This window comes from Lactuca serriola, chromosome 8 (genome assembly GCF_051521515.1).
Source record: "Lactuca serriola cultivar US96UC23 chromosome 8, Lser_US96UC23_V15, whole genome shotgun sequence".
Taxonomy (NCBI): Eukaryota; Viridiplantae; Streptophyta; class Magnoliopsida; order Asterales; family Asteraceae; genus Lactuca; species Lactuca serriola.
In genome coordinates, this window is record NC_136415.1 from 124,217,192 (window position 1) to 124,229,521 (window position 12,330).

Genomic DNA, 12,330 nt, shown 5'->3' on the forward strand with positions numbered 1-12,330 from the left:
TTCTCCACCACAAAAACATAACTTTAAGTCCTAAATGTATTGAGAATTCCTAGGTTCGGATGAGATTCAATGAAACTATTCAATGGCATGTTTAAATCTCAATATGCCCCTCTTGTTTGTGACTGGGATGCCGAGGATCACAAAGCGGGTGTGAATTACCATGCAAATTCACATGGTGCCTTCATTGTAACGATCACCTATTCGATGTGCCGGTAAACCACACACGCTCCATCGAACTATGATAAACAATGAATCACCCTTTGCCACCTTCGCTTAGAACCAATTAGTGTGCCGGTAAACCACACACGCTCCACTAACATCTTAACAAGGTGCAAAGTGTAATTTCATGGGATTGCATCAATTCACTTTTCCTAAAGTAACTAGGATTGGGAAATTTTAAAAAATGTATGTAGTTACTTTGTATTTCTTATTATACTTTTAATGAGAGGATGAGGTTGCCCTATCCTACCCGTTCGGCTAACGACCCTCTACCAATCAAGCAAACGGTGGGTGTGAGTGTACACCCATTAAGCGCCATTTTATAGGCCGCAACCTTATACCCACCTTATAGATCGGCTTCGTGAATGAGGCCTACTAACGGTAAGACTAGCATTTAGTTATACATATATATATATATATATATATATATATATATATATATATTATTCGAGTAATATCATATTAGTATAGGGTTGTATTTTAAACCTTTTAAAATCTAGGGTTTGAAATTTAAGTTGTCTAAATTAAAAACTTTTAATCACAAATATAAATTTCAAAACTTGAGGACAAGTTTTAAACATTTAAAACATGGAGGATCAAATAACAAATAATTCCAATTAACAATTAATATCCTAATTATCTATATTTGATTTTATTCAAGATAATTACCAAAATAATTAAAATAAATAATTAATTATCATATAAGGAAATTAAATATTTTATTAGTTGATAAATACCTTTAATTAGATCAAGATAATAGTCATATATATCAAAAAATCGGATTTAGATTGATCTATTATGATTCAGGTAAGTTTCCATAAGATAATTATGAAAAAATCCCGAATCTGGCCATTTCTGACGCCTGGACTCGCCGAGTGCACAAGGGGACTCGCCGAGTCAGGCCTACTCGCCGAGTCCACCTTGGGACTCGCCGAGTCAGTGACTCAGAAACCTAAAAATCGAATTTTGCAGGTTTGTTTCAGTTAATCAATCAACAATTTAAAGAAAACCAAGCTAGGCTCTGATACCACTGATGGGTTTTAGCCATAAGAACTTTCCTATGTGCGCATGCAAAACCCTAATGCTTGGATCTAGGATTTCTAATAAACATGCTTTGAATCCAAGTCTTCTAATGACTAATTAGGTTAAATAACAACATTGAAACAGATCTAGAATCATACCTTTGAGTTCCTTGTTAATCTTGAGGTCTTGGAGCTTTTAGAGTCACAAATGTCACTCCTCTAATGGCTTACAAACACCAATAGCAAGAATAATGATTTAGGAGAGAGGAGAGGGGAGGAATTCGGCCAGGGTTCTCTTACTTTAGAAGATGTATCGAATTCCCTATGCCATGGGGTCTATTTATACTTGTAGACTCCTTAAGGGTTACAACCTAAACCCTAATTGGATAATCTTCTCTTAAGGCTATCCAAATCCATTCCATAGATAAGCCTTTGGACGATTTTGGCTATCCTAACACTCTTAGAATTCGTCCAAAGCATATCCCAATGGATTTACAGTCTAAAGCTGAACTATCAAACAATTGACAGTTTATACCCCTTTATTTAATTAATCTCTTTAAGTCACCAAATTAATTCTAATTAATTCTATGACTTATATTATTCAAATAACAAATATATTATTCATTATATTATTCTCATAATATATTAATAATATTTACTCTCTCTTAATAAATCATCCTATCAAGTTGCTATGGTGAAGGCAACCCAAAAGGACCATGCACAACCGGGTCAAATACTTGCCTAATATAGTTGCAGCCTTAGACACTATTCCAACAGAAAGTTCGGTTCATATGAGTTTGAATTTGTCATAAACTTTGGTTTTAACAAATTCACATGGATAGAAACACATACACCGTTTAAATCTAAGTGTCATAAGATTTCCTCCTTCATGAAAATGATTGTGAGGAAATGCTTTCACTAAGAAAGATTTTAAGAAGATAGTGATTGTGAAATTGAATTCTCGAATTCGATTATGGTTACGGTATCCCTTTCCATGATTGAATTGTGAGATTTGGCAATTAGTCTGAATTGTTTAGACACACATATGAGCTATCTAAAGGAAAGGTGCATAAGCTTAGATAAAGAATTATCAAAGCATTAGGTATTAGAAACATGAACTTAAGAAATTCAACAAGTATTGTTTTTCTGAAAGTTAGGATGTTTATGAATACATGTCGAAGCTAGTGGGAGCATAAGTGTTATGTTTTATAATAATCATCATGATAGTGGGAGCATAAATGTTATGATTGTATGATTATTAAGGCACATATTGCAAGTTGGCAATATTAATTATAGAAAACAAGAGTTATACCTTGCAAAGTAGTAAGGGTTATAAAGTTGTTTTGCTATAATTAAGGGAGAGAATATTATGCTTCATTTCAAATCTAAAGGCTTAGGTTGAGAAATGTTAATAAATTTAGTCAAAGGTACATAGTGTGTTCTTAAAATTTCGATTATGATTACGGCATTCCTCTTCACAATTCGAATTTTGAGAACATAGCAAATAAAACATTATGCGTCGTGTCCCATACGTTTCGGATATAGGATCGATTGCAAATGCTTTAATGTTTGACCATTCTAAAAATTTTCCAAATGTCTAGCGCATTTAGAGGGAAAAGGGACTAGAATCGGTTTTGACTAAAATAATTAAACAACTATCAAAGGACAATCCAAAGTTCGACGATGATTGGTTGCTTGTGAGTAGTTGGAAGCATGGTATTGAATGGACCATATCGACATTATTATGAATAGAAAATATTCTATTAAGAATAAGTTGTCATATGGAAAATATGGAAATGTATCCATATTGGGAATTGAATATTGAAAAATCTATGTCTAGATTAGAAACTTTTTTGCAAAAGGATGTTCAAAGGAATGTTCTTTGAGTGAGAGACATAATATCTATGGAATTGTATTGTAACAATCTCAGATAGAGGATTTTGTAATATCATTGGCAATAGTCTTTGTGACTTTGGTGCAGTGACATTGCGAAAGGATAGTTGCATAGAATGTTAGAATCTAGCATATTCTATAAGTGGAAAGAATTTGATATTCTTACACTTATGAAAAAGGATTAGGAGTTGTGAAATGAGAATGATTGGAAATGTGTTCAATTTGATCTATTTCACAAAGTAAGAACCATAGGTAAACATTGTGTGCATGCTAGGAGCATGGGACAAGTGTTGTAATAATTCAAGTAAGAAGTTGATTACCCGAAACGACAAATAATGAGTAATCAATATGGTGATAAATAAAAGGTGTTTTATTTATGCTCAAAGGTTTGAGGCCATATGGGATTAGTATTATTCTTGTGTTTCACTTTGCATGTTTTGACTTCCTGAATAATTTAATTGGTTAAGAACAGTTAAATTATTCGAACGGGCCACAGTCGTTCATATGTTGGAAGTAGGTATGAATGAAGACTGTTGTGAATTGGTGTGTGGATTGTCTAAAGAGCATTAGACATAAGCAAATGTTTGCTGCAACGTTCATGAGTGCTTATGAATACGAATTTGAACATTGGATTAAACCCATGCTCACTTGGATCACTCCATGAATTGTATCACGAGTGATTGGTGAGACGATAACATCTTATATTCCTGAAACCGAGATGTGTGAGTTGTATCTTGCAAATCGGTTGCACATTGATAATATGTAAACGCACTAGTAACTTGGTGTTATAAAACATATTGTTGTGTGTGATTCGGTGAGTGAGTGCAAGCAAGCATTGTATCAAAGTTTATCTGTTCCTTTTATCCAAAGTAGGATAAAAGCGATATCTTTGGGCCCCTCGATGATTTAGTGATGACAAACGTAAATGCTCGGCCGGGCTAGGGCTAATTTGATTTGTTCAATTAGTCAGTCGTCATAAATCAGGAATCGAGATATAGTACAAAGAGAATGATTTGAAATCATATCTCATATGATATCTAGAATGGAGGAATATATGATCCCTTATCTAAGGACACGCGTATCTGATAGAATCAGGATTGACAACGGCTTTGGAAAGCTACGATTGCAGATCAGGATCTGAAGTCATACGCAGAATAGTTATTAGACTTATCCAAGTGGGAGACTGTTGGATTAGTGTCTATGTCCATAACTATTTTTGACCCGATGGTGCATGGTCATTTTGGGTTGCCTTCACCAAAGCAACTTGATAGGATGAATTATGGAGAGAAAGGATTAAATATGATTTATTAATATATTATGGGAATAATATATTAAAGGAGAAATCATATTGTTTAATTAATATTAGTCAATAATTAATTGGTAATTAGTTTTGTGACTAAAAGAGATTAATTAAACTTAAGGGACTGGAATTGTAATTATAAGATAATTGCAATTTGGGCCATAGATTGCCTTATATTATAAGGTGGACGAATTCTATGGGGGAAGCCCATATGAAATCGTCCAAGGCCTTAAGGAAAGGGTTCCATGGGTTGCTAAGGGCTTAAGCATCCAAATTAGGGTTTCCTTGTTAGATAACCCTAATTGCCTCCTATATATATGGATCCCTTATGACCCAAAAGCGTGGCTAAGACTTCTCTACGGTTTGTAGACGGTTTTGGGTAGCCTCTATCCTCTCTCCTCTTCATCCTCTTGGTTATGGTGTTTGTGAACCATTAGAGGAGTGACATTTGTGACTCTAAGCTTTCTAAAGTCAATACAAGAAGGATTTGGGATTGTTATTTCTACATAACAAACAAGGTATGCTCTAAACCCTTATTTGTATGTTATATTCATTATCATATTCTAGATTTAGGGTTTATAGTCTTGGATAACTTGCATGTACAATAGAGAAACCTAGATCCAAGCATTAGGGTTTGTATGAGCACATAGGATGTTCTTATGATCAAAACCCATCAGCTAACACCAACAAGATCGATAGAAGCACGAGTTGACAAAGTGGAAGCTCCTTCAAGCTGAATAACTATATAATGATGTTGTGCATCAACGGATTTTTTGTCTCCTAGATTGTCAATTGAAGGGCTAGATTTAAAGCCAAAGGTTTGTTCATCTGTATTATCATCAATGTACACTGGATATGAAGAACCAGGCTGCATGTATTTTCCATCTTTCAATATATTGAAACGTCAACTTTTTTTAGAGGCTTTGAAAATGTAAAACACTAGAGGGAGGTAAGTTAAGTTTTCGAGTGTGTAAGGGGGCTAGTGTATTTTTATTTTCATTGGTGTGAGCTGCTGCTGTTAAATGAATCAATCACCTTAGGGTCAAAGTGATGGGGGCCACTTCAAGCAGTTCAACGTATATTTTCTTCTGTTTTCTTGCAAGGAGATATATTTTCTGCCAAGATGCACCATTTGGAACTATTGATGATAGCAAAGAGAAGCTTTCACTATCAGCCTTTATAGTCTCTGAAATTTTACTCTTCTTATTATGTGAACAATTACAAGCAAAAAATCACTAAAAACAATTACAAGCAAAAACATAATGGAATTGAAAAACCTAGATCTCATAATGCAGAAGAATGGAATTGAAATGATGAACTCATTTAGCAAGTCAGTAGATATAATTGTCACTAATCATGAGAAAATCAATGTGAACAGAGGAATCGAGCAGAAAACCCTAGCTTACATATGAAATCAACATGAACAGTTCAAATTTAGATGAGAAAAAGAGAAAGTACAGTGCTATGGCGGCGTTCAACGGCAATGGCGAAACCAAAAGCATCTAAGCATAAGATGATAACTAGAAGATGAACTAGGGATGATCCTTTTTCCTTCGCCCATCTTTCTTGTGCTGTTGTTGCTGCTTCTTGGTTGTTTGTAGAGAGAGAAAGAGTGGAGTGAAAAAGGGTGCGTGCTTGTGAGGTCAAGAGCATAAAAGCCCTAGTTCTTCTTTGATATCGGGGACAAGAAAAACCTTAAAATCACCGGTATTTCGAGTTTGAGGAGTCGTAGACCCCCAATTGCTGACTCCATGAAATCCCTAGTTCTTCTTTGCAAGGTTCGATTTTTGGGGAAGGCGGGGTACTTGAATTTTTTAGGGATTTGGTTTCCCCCATTACTTGAATGAAAGAGGGACACGCGTATTAAAATTTTATAAAATGACATCTCTACACGACACCCACTTAAATTTAGGTGCCTTCCATGTTTTTAATTTTTTTCGTTGGACATTAATTTTGGGGCACGCACAAATACGTGTCCTTTATCCTTCAAATTTTGCAAAACTAAAATTATTTTTTAGGACACGCACAAATGCGCGTCCTTTATCAGCGCGTGTCATTGTTTGTGCATCATTAAAGGGCTGTTTTCTAGTAGTGATCGCCTAGCAAGGCCTATTGTAACACTCGTTTCCTCGTGTATATTTCTTGTATTATTAAAGTTATAATTTTTTGGGAAATTTAGTTCTACGTGGGGTGTAGGTTATTCACATATGCATGGCGTAGGTCGAAAATCCATTGCAAGGGTTTAATGCCCTACGCAGGGGGTAGATATATTTACGCAGGGCGTAGGTACGTAGGGTTTAAACCTTAACTATGAGGTTGTGAGCCATATTGAAGGGCCTTAATTCCTTAAGACCCTATCTATACTCAGCCTTAGCCCTTTCATTCATTCACCTTGAAACCATGGCCCCCTAGTGTGAACTTTGAAGCAATTGGTTGATTCTTTATGTGTTTTGTGAAGAAGGATGCCATTGAAGGAATACTTAGGAGTCCATAGCTTGTAGATCCAGACTTTATTCTTCTTCAACATTCGCCAGGAGGTATAAAGCTTGAACCTTGATGATTCTGTTGATAGATCTGGTTAGTTATGGGTTTTTATGAGCTTTTGTCCCTTGACCTTAATTCTTGTGAGTATGAGCTACTTCGGACCTCATGAGTGGCATATTCTATCATTTTTTAGTAGGGATGAGAATTTGGCCTGAAAACGCAAACCGAACCGAACTGAATTAGGTCTAAATCAGCAGCTCGATTCGAGTTTCGGGTATCTATATTATGCTTATTCGGTTCTCGGGTTATTCGGTTCGAGTAACCTGAATAACAATTTATTCTGTTCTAAATACCTAACCTGAATAAGCATTCCTCATCCCCTTTATCTAATTGACAGAAATCAAAATCACGATTCACACTTCTGTCCTCATAGTTCAGAACATAAATAAAAACCCTATGCCCATCCTCATCGTTTCAAAATCGACCAATCTTCTTAACTATTTCCAAACTCGAAATCACTTCTGTCGATCCTTCCTCTTGTATTAGAATTTCAAAAATCGACCCTTCCTTTTGTTGGGTTTTTGAGCATTCTAACACTCCTAAGTGTACATGCAACCCTAAATACCTTGGATCTATGTTTTCTCTATTATACATGCAAATAAGAACTTCCAAGGTATTATCCTAATCTAGCATACAAAACAATGAATGTAACAAGATAGAATACATACCTCTTTGATGTAGAAAGTCTTCATGAAGCTTGAGTGCCTAGCCCCAATAGTGTGGAAGCCTCAAGTGGAATCACAATCACCAAAACACTTAGAATAACTTGAGAGAATTCTACAACTCATGAAATCGGCTAGCCCTTTCACTTCACACTCTAGTGGCCGATTTTGGTCAAGAATAAGATGCTTATATAGTTAGGGTTACACCATGTAAACCCTAATTGACATGGCCTTTCATTTCCATGATCCATGGGTACAAATACACCATGGAGCATCCATGGACCATCCTATGGGTTTTAGCCCAACTTGATTATCCATGGAGCATTAGCCCATTATACAAGTATGGATGATTTACACAATCAACCCATATATTTAATTAGTCTTCTTTTGATCACTTAATTAATCCTAGATTAATTCTTGATCAACACTAATTAAATAATCTTATTACTCTTATTATTAATATACTAGAACTTATAATATATTAATAACCATAAGTGTCTTATTTCTCTCATTATAGTCTATCCAAGTGCATGATGGTATGCAACCCAAATGGACCATGTCGGGTCGGGTCAAGTCTTACCAATTATAGTTATGGACTTATACATTAATCCAACAGTCTCCCACTTCGATAAGTCTAAAACTATTATTGCGTATGACTTCAGGAACCAACTGGCAATCGTAGCTCTCAAAAGCTTCTGTCGAACTCTGACCTTGTAGATGAACTCTGACCTTTGTCAATGACTTGTCCATTAGATAAGGGATCATATATTCCTCCATTCTAGATATCATATGGACTGAGACATGGATTATAATCATTCTCTCTGTCCATTTGTTGTTTCCCGATTTTCGATTTTTGACGACTGACTAATTGAACAAATCAAATCAGTCCTGGCTCGGCCGAGCACTTCCATTTGTCATCATCAAATCATCGAGGGGCCCACAGATATCGCTTTTATCCCAAAGGTAAAAGGAATGGATAAACTTCGACTCATATGGCTTGTTCTACTACTTGTTGAATCATACACAAAGGACGTTTTATAGCACCGAGTTACCAAATGCGTTTTCGTGCAATCAATGTACTATCAACTCATAGTAACAACTCATATCTCTAGGTTTGAAGAATATAAGATATTATTGTCTCATGATCACTCGTGATAAAATCCATGAAGTGATTCCAATGAGCGCGGGTTGAATCCAATACTCAGAACTTATGAGCACTCATGAGTGTTGTATCCCTTTGTCCAACACCTTAGACCTCTACAAGCCAACCCATGACAGTCTTAATTCATATCTACTTCCAACATATGACCGACTGTGGATGGTTTGAATAACTTAGTCATTCCGGAAGAATAACCTAGTTTATTCGGGAAGTCAAAACATGCAAAATGAAACACAATAATAATTGAATCCAATATGGTATCAACCCTTTGAACATAAATAAAACACCTTTTATTTATCACCATATGATTACACATTATTCATTGTATACTGTTTCAGCTATCAACTTTATTCTTGAATTTAAAACAATAGTTGTCCCATGCTCCAAGCATGTACACTATGTTTTTCTAAACACTAGTCATGCCATACACCAAGTATGCATACTATGTTTGTCTATGACCTTTACTTTGTGAACTAGATCAATTGAACATAACTTCAATGATACTCTTTTCACACTCCCAAATCCTTACCGCAAATGCAAGAATTCCAAATTCATGCCATTTACTGAAATTTGTTAGATTCTAAACTTATATGCATTGATCCTCTTGTAATGATTATGCACAAAGTCATAAAGACTTGACAACAAACATTACAGAGCATTCCAAAGGAGATCAGTTCCTTGGAAACATCCTTCTGCATTAAGTTTCCTTAATCTTACACAGATTGAAAATTCTAACTTTTAAACTTCCATTTTTGACTATCACTTCTGACCAAGAGTTGCCTCCTTACAGACTATGTCAATATGGTCCTTCCAGAATTATCACTACACTTCCAACTATCCTTAAGCAACCAATCTTTGGTAAACCTTAGATTGTTCTCGACAATTGTTTAATCCTTTTAGTCATATCGAGTTCTAAACCTTTTCCCTTCTTAATGCCCCAGGCATTTGGAAAATTTTAGAAAGGATGAATATAGCACATGTAATCGATCCTATATCCGAAGCATATGGGACACAATTCATGATGTATCACATAAAGACTAAACCAGTCTTTTCTATAACATTTCCATCTCTATTTGCCAAGTTCTCATAATTCAGATTATGAAAAGGGATGCCGTAATCATAATCGAATTTTAGAACGCAAATAATGGACCCGTATACAGAATTTCCTTATGTTGAGCCATTCCAACATGAAATTCATATATATCCTTGACTAAATGATTAAAACCTCACGATCTAAGCTTATAGATTTGAGATGAAGTATAATTTCCTCTCCCTTAATTATAGCAAAACAACCTTTTCCCAATTGAAACCTTTTGTTTTCTATAATTAACATTGCTAGCTTGCAATACTTGTCATAATTATCATGCTCCCACTAACATGATGATTATTAGCATAACACTTATGCTCCCACTAGCTTTGACATGTTCTCAGAAATCACCTAGACTTCTAGAAATCAATACTTCATTGACTTTCTTACCAAAGTTCATATTTCTGATACTAGATTGTTTTGATAAAACTTTATCAAAATCATACACCTTCCCTTAGATAGCACACTTGTGTGTCTAAACAATTATGAAGAGGTATGCCGTAATCATAATGGTTAGACCTTTTTGCCACTTCTCACAAGTCCAGGTTAGTGTGCCGGTAAACCACACACGCTCCACTAACGAGTTTGAGAATGCAAATATCACAATTGCTATCTAGATAAAATCTACTTAGTGAAAGTGTTTCCTCACCATCATTTTCATGAATCGGAGAGAAACCTTATGACACTTAGATTTTTATGGTGTATGAGTTCCTACCCATATGAATTTGTCAAAAGCATAATCACAAGACAAGGATAATGACAAATCCAAACTCATATGGATTGGAATCAATCTTAATTTCTTGCCACCTGGCAGCTTAAGGGCCTGCCATTGCTTCCAAGTTGTTGTGCAACAAATTGAGAACTCTAAGAACTCATTTTCAAAGCCAACTTTAACTGGAATGGGCACATAATATGTCAACACGATAGGTTATAAACCTCAAGTCGTGTGCTAGTGAAGAACTTCAGATTCTATTCTTGATTAGTTCTTGAGACTTTCAAGACCTTAAAGACTCCCACTGTCCTCTTGACCTATAAGACTCCCTTGTCAAATATCCAAGAGATAGTGCGGATTCTAATCAAGAAAAACACTTTACCCAATTGGCCTAAGTTGGTCTTTGTTTTATCCAAAACATCACAACTTACCAATTTCAAATGTACAAGAGTAGAAAACTTTTACTCTTACATTTGACAAGTGTTTTAAACCTTCTTTAAGACATGTCACTCAAGTTACAATCTTGGAGTATGACTCTAAGACTTGTATTGGCACGAAGTATGACTCATCTACTTGATTTAACCATTTCAACAATTCAAGATCCCTCTTCTTAGTCACAAGAATGCACTAAGATTTCCTTAGAGAACTAATTTTGATATGGTTTCTTAATCATTAAGATGATCACAAAACTGATACTAAAGTACTCTCCCATCTTTTCAGATTTGAGAAACTTTTATCCTTCTGCCTAATTTGATTCTTCTTATTCGCCCTGCCATACATTGGAACCTTTTCCAATGTCTCAGAGTTACACTTAAGCATGTAAGTATAGTCATATTTACTGAGCTTTAGTAAACTATGACGAATAGTCTTATCAAACTTTTGTGGTGGACTTAATCAGTGCACAAGAATGTGTACTCGATCCTTTAGTCCTTTACTTGACTCACACATCCATGTGAACAAGTAATTAGTCTTAATTTTTCCAAAACTTGAAAGTTCTCATTCATCATGCTATATAACTTGCATGATTCCAAGTTTCGGTCCAATTGAAACTTGGGTGATGAGAATCTTCCCTTATTTGGTAAATCTAGACATTACCACAAATGAAAGAATCAATTTCATATTTCCACTCTTGCTCTTAATGGAATCATATAAACAACAATTTTTCCTTAAATGCCATTGTAAGGATATTTTAAAATAAATAAAATCAAAAATTTTCTTTTATTTTAAAACTTTGCGGAAAAAAATATCCTTACAATCCATATGAAAACTTGTTGTTATCTATTCCTAGGCAATATCTCATAACTCCTAAGAAGTAGCTTAGGAATCCGATCTTCAAACTATGCGATAGAAATCCATCTACGCGATCAGATTCAGCATATTCTTTCTTTAAGTTTCTTCACTTTTCTTTGATTCTTAAAACATCACCATGTGACCCAGTCACATCATGTATCAAGAATCTCAGAATAGAAACTTAACAGAGTTAGATAGTGGACTTTACCTGAAGTAGAGTCAAACTTATTGACTTTAACATCCTTAGGTAAATTTGGCAGCTTCGCAACCAATGCCCCTTCCTTTGGCAATATAAACATATGGACCCTTTGATAATGGTACACGAGACTATCATAGACTTAACTTTTCTCTTTACCATTTGGTCAACCGAGTTGACTATGGCCGATCCCTTTCCACTGGGAAGAGAGAGCTTTACTAGATATCATTGTCAATGTCCATGAAG